This window comes from Opisthorchis viverrini (assembly GCF_000715545.1).
Source record: "Opisthorchis viverrini unplaced genomic scaffold opera_v5_10, whole genome shotgun sequence".
In the NCBI taxonomy this organism is placed as follows: domain Eukaryota; kingdom Metazoa; phylum Platyhelminthes; class Trematoda; order Opisthorchiida; family Opisthorchiidae; genus Opisthorchis; species Opisthorchis viverrini.
This window is the reverse complement of record NW_008751666.1, coordinates 2,994,155-3,000,271: the sequence shown is the minus strand read 5'-3', so window position 1 is coordinate 3,000,271 and position 6,117 is coordinate 2,994,155.

Here is a 6,117-nt window from a genome sequence, read left to right as displayed (position 1 = left end):
ACGTGGACTCGCAAGAACGTCTGGGAGGTCGTTGACGTAGATCAGAAACAGGAGTGGTCCCAAGACGGAGTCTTGAGGAACTCCAATGGAGACCGGCGCTGGAGAGGAATAGGTTGAGGCTATTCTCACTCGGAATGACCTGTCTGATAGGAACGCCTTGATCCAGCGAAGGATTTTCCCTTGAATTCCGTAAGACTCGAGTTTGTGGAGCAGCGGGACGTGTGGGACCCTATCGAATGCTTTTGAGAAGTCGAAAAATATGGCATCCGATATGAGTCCTTTGTCCTTGGCTTGGGTTAAGCTGTCCATAAACACGAGCATGTTTGTCACGCAGGAACGGTTTGGGAGAAATCCGTGTTGAGCTGGAGATATCAGATTGCTGGAAGTGAGGTGATCTAGGATGGCTCGCTTCAGAATGCGTTCCATCACCTTTCACGGCACGCTAGTGAGGCTTATGGGCCTGTAGCTGCCAGGCGATAGTCGGTCACCAGTTTTGTATATTGGCGTGACAATCGTTTCCTTCCAAGCAGGGGGAAGGCGGCCTTCGTCAAGCGACTGACGAAACACCAAGTGTAAATGGTTTGCCAGTGTGGAGGACGTTTCTTTCAGGATCCTCGGATGGACCTCGTCGGGTCCCAATGCGCAGAATGGGTTGATCTTGTCCAAGAGTTGACGAATGTCCTCCACCGTGAAGACCAAGTCGGTTAGAGGCTGTTCGTAGTTTCTCCTTGACAAGAGTGGATGTGACGAGGACACTCGGGCTGAGTATGGACACGCATAGTGTTCTCTTTAAGCCTCAGATACCACTGTTGGGTCATTCGTCGGTTCTCCGTTTCTGTCCCTCAAGGATGGGGGACCTACAGTATAATCAGCATGCTAGCGGTTCTCCGTTTCTGTCCCTCAAGGATGGGGGGACCTACAGTATAATCCAGCATGCTAGGACATAGAAAAACGTTCGTAAACGACAACACGCGGAGTCGTTGAAATGGTTCCATATTGTTCATTTAAAAAAGATTGAGGGAATAGAGAGGGAGATTATTTACCATTCAGGGACTATAGTGAACAAGAGCGTACAGAGTGAAGATATCGACGGGTATCCGCCACTACATGCCACGCAGAAATAGGAACTGACTAATTCTGGAGGATGTATGAGTCTTGAGGATCTAGCAGTTCAAGGCATCAATGTGAGGTGTTTGGTTATGTTGCATTTTTTAAAGACTATTTGCTTCAGTATGAAGCAGTTATAGCTTAGAAAGAACTGTTTAGGATGCATTACAATACATGCATTTAGAATGTCTCGGTTAAATTTCTCGCTAGACAGCATTTTTAAATTTGCGAAAATCAAGTTTCTGGATTCACAGTAGCAATTTCCGGAATATACGCCATAACCAAGACGTGCTTCAGCAAGCATTTGAAAATGCTTCTTTTTACGTTATTATGTACAAAAAAGCCATTCCCAGTACACCGGAAATTGGTAGGTCATCCTCGCTTATGCATAGGTTGCAAGCATAAGTATTTACCTAGAAGCAAAGCCCCAGGGTAACCCTCCAGCCCGAATGCCTGACAGGTTTAACACACCCACATGTGCTGTCAGATATGAAATCTCGCAAGCTACCTGGAGGTATTATTCTTGTGTTATGTTTTATTGGATTTCAGTTGCCAAACATATTATCGTACCTGAGGAAAAGCCTGGACAATAGTACAGCATAGTCAGATCAAGCAGGTATTCGACAGGTAAATGCTCAAGTAAGGGAACTTACCATTGTCACGGACCTGAGTGGTATCGTAATGCCTGAACACCCAAATCAAAGATTGGTGAATGTTGATCAAGCGGCAATCAAGTATTGGAGCCTCCTATGTGTTTTCAATCCACTCTGCAGCCAACCACTAAGGATGTAACCTTTCATAAATTTAATGAAAAACCCAGGCAGGTATCTCTGTTGGTGCACCCTAAAACCGATTTAAATAATAATTTGTCTTTTTTTCCCTCCGAAAGAGTAATTATAACCTGATATCTAAGCCGCCGGTTAGAAACCTTCCGTTATAGACACCGGGAGTTTGATATGTGGCCTGCTATCTCCAAGCATATCCTAGAACCGCGGGCACCAAGTCTTACTAGTGGTAATACCTTACCTGCTCACTTCCCAATCTTTAAAACTCCTCGTTTACTCCAGGTTTATTTGAGTTCGCAAGATCCGGTATCTGCAGATAAGCTGAACCCTTCCAAGATCATTGGCAACGAGCCACAGGCATGGGACAGAAGACCTTTCGTTGTGAAGTCATTTATTCGCAAACAACAACTGAGCGTGCTGCTCACTTACATAACAATTTAGCGCAGAGATGCCCCTGAGGCAACTGCGCAGTCTTCACAACGGGCTTCTTTATTTGAAGGATCCTGTAGAATTAATCTATCCACCGACGATCTTGCTGACTGCAGGGTGGCTTGCTTCATCGAACGATCCCAAAATTGTATCCCGCTTCATTCCTTCTAAAAAACTGCCGGAGATGTGAGAACACCTGTCTTTATTGCAACGTCTTATTTTGGTACCATTGTTTTCTTGAAAAATCCTAGTTAATTATTTGCCGTAGGCGTTACCAAGCTGTGAGAGAGAGTTGCTTCATAACGACCGCTTTCTCCTCTCCAATCAACTCAAAAGGATGCCTAGACAGCTGCTTCACTTCCTATAACCTCTGTTCTCCAGTCATCTATCCACAGAAGGCCTCAATGCCATGGGAACCACATGGCACACCTTGAGAGGTCATTTGTCGCGGTTTCGCCTGAACACCATCACGACCGGATAAGCTGTTCTGCGACTTCACCTACGAGCACCCACCGATTAATGAAGTCAGTGTTCTGGTTCCACTTTGTTGAATGTTTTAAGCGAACGTGTGTTTCTGGGGACCACTATGCAACTGGTAGTCTACTAACCTCCTCATCATAACAACACCATGAGGACACCAACCACCACCCGAGTTTCTTGAACCCGCTTCGGGCTGAGAGATTGACAAAATGATTATCAAAACCCGCGAGATATGACGGTCTTCCTCCGTTTGCATCTATCTTACATAAGGTGAAGACAAACGTCCCGAATAAACGCCCTCGATTCTCGGCTAATGGTTCATCTTCATCCGTTGCAAACACGGTAAATTATGTAAGCCAACTGGACTTCTATTGTAAGTGCACCGTGGCTATATATGACTACCGGTAGTGAAGAAAATGCGCCCAAGTCTCCGAGATCATTCTTGTTCATCCATTCTTATTGTAAGAGATACATCACATATCGTTCTCCATAAAATGAAAATCGCCCAGTAGTCGTTGAAGGTAGTGAGGTGTTTGTGAGCAGGCTAACCTCTACGGAATGCTTTTCTGGAACCACATCCACTTGAGCAACCAGGGTTTCCGTTAAACAAAGTTTTCCCTTCATTGGTAGCACCTTGAGGTTGTGATTTGCATTTCTGACATACAAAAAGGTCTTCTGTAGCCTTGCGACGGCAGCATCCATCTGGGAACAAATGGACAAGAACGCTACCGCAAAGATTCAGTGAGAGGATTTAACGAGGTCCGAACACTCCACAGGCGCTCATTACAAGTAACGGTGAGTGTATTTTATCAAGATTCAAAGCCATTCGTGCGCATCTATGAGGGATCACTTATTATTTACGTATAATTCAATGTTAATGATCCACTTTCAGTAATCTCCGCCAGATCGTCCGTCATGCCTTTTACTTCCTGGTTTGACGAGGATTTCAAAGTGAGTTCAAATAATCCGGGAGTCGAAGGACATCCATTTTTAATGTTTCTGAGTTTGCCGCAGCGTTTATATCTGTGTACTGGCTTGCATAGGTTTTATATCATTAAATATAATGTTGGAACGCCTCTCCAACTTAAGGGAACATACCTATAGGCTTTATTATTTCGTTAAGACCTGAACGCGGTGAGCAACGACAAAATGAGGAGGAAAGTACTACACACGAGACACGACCAACAAATAATAAGTCATCGTAGTTATGGGAACCAAATATATAACAATGGGACATGAGGAACGACTAATTGAACGATGAAGTCTCGTGACTTGAACTAAAACCGACAAATCGTTTTCTATGGAAAAAATTGTTGGTAGCTCAGATATCGTACATGGTAGCTGCCTTGTTCGCTGGGCTGGGCAAATGATTGCAAACGTTTCATCATCAATCGAGGTGGCTGAGCCAACAACTAACCCACTGCCAAGCACTATCACGCTCCCCAATAATGTACTGAAATTATCACATTGGTGGGTGATGAAGCCTTTGACGAATCGTTCCATGAATGAACATGCGCGATTCGTAAGAAGCCATGGTTGCAAACAGCAAAACGGAGATGGAGGGTGAAGAATTCAAAGTGGCAGGAAATTGCAAATCTCGTCTCGAAGATACGGCTTTAATCGAAGCCGAATGGACTCACTAGTCGCGCTTTCGAGGAAAGTCAGGTGAAAGTTGCTTTCGATAGAGGGCAAAAGCCAACACGTATGGCCGAACGAACACCGTGAATGAAATCTTTGGTTTGTAGTAGGGGTTGTCGGAAAACCGAGTTGATTAACTCTGAACGAAAGAACCAGCGGGTTGGAACGAAATTGTCCTAGAGACTGTTGGGACCGGGTGGAAATTTTTGTCGTAGGTGCAACTAAAATCTCCGGTAACCAAGAATTTAAGGTCATTGTTGCGGAGAAAAACAGATCATCGTCAGTAGAGTTTTATCCAGCGCATATACGGTTCATTCAGATCCCGATGTAAGTGACTATCCTTGGTAGTTGGAGATGGGTCCCTTGTTTGCACTGGGTGGTGAGTGGTCAGAGGGCGCAAGCTTAGAGCAAGATTAGTTGCGTGATTTTGGGAAGGTGAGGATTTACTCGCCGAGGGAGCCTGAAAGGGGGCTAGTCGTTGGACCAGTTGGTACGGGCGATGAGAGTGTGAGTTAGATAGGGGGCCGAATTGGTTTTTAGTTTGGCTTAAAAGTCCCATCCGTTGTGCAAGTTATATGCGTGTGAGCGACGTAATATGGAGAAGGACAGCAGGCCGATGATGATCGGTTGAGCGAGAACTTTCGAAGGGTAGGAATATGGTTGGATAGTCACATAGTGACCGGTTTAATCCCCAAACAGCTATAGGTGCGTGGCAAAAACTACCAGTTGTTGATCGCGACTGTTGGTATTCACCTAATGGAACAAGCGGAAAGAACGTAAGCCATGCCCAGCTGATGGAGCGGACTTCGAGTGATGTGATCGTAACTAAGACAAGGGTGGCAACGTCTTGCACGTCAATGTTAACAGCGAGCCTTGCAGAGTACCATCGGAATACTATCGGAACTGCAACTGATTTCCTGTCGTCCTCGTTAACGAAATTCGGAATAGTCATGAATCGGGTTGGAACGATTTCCGCATACTAGCTTGCAAAGATGACGCTTTGCCAAACAACTGTAATCAATCCAACCTGTCAAATATTATGGATAAAAGAACTTCTTAACAAGAAGTCTAAGAAACTTATTGGAATACAATGGATACATGGGTGGTCGGAGCAAGGAGATCAATCTTCAAAAGATTAACCAGGTTTGCTAGAGTACACATTCAACTGAGTAATCAAGCATTTGATCGGGTTGAGAAGTTTCTTAGGAGATAACGGCATCCGAATGACCAGAAATGATTAACACTTGCCTTGCAATAGAGAAACAGCAAGCCAAACCTCAGGGCAACCAACCTAATAGAGTTGGGTATATTGAACTGCAACGCCGTGAAAATCCAGAATAGACCAAAAAATGTGTAGGTCAACTGCCAAGCAATAAAACATGAAACAACGAATCAGATTAGCAAACGTTAGAACAACCGACGTATGCCTGTTTTAGTTCTTTATTCATATTTTGTCTGAGGGCGATGCCTTTGTTATGCATGGTGAAAAGGGACCAGAAAACATCATGAGGATAGATGCCAAAAAAGATTTAGGCATCTGGGTCTCCTCAACCTTGTCCTTCGCACTACACCATGAGAAATCGGCCCAAAAGGCATTCGCCGTTTTACGGATGATCCGACGTACCTTCTCCCGTATTACTCGCATGGACTTCCAAATACTCTATGGGGCCTACGTCAG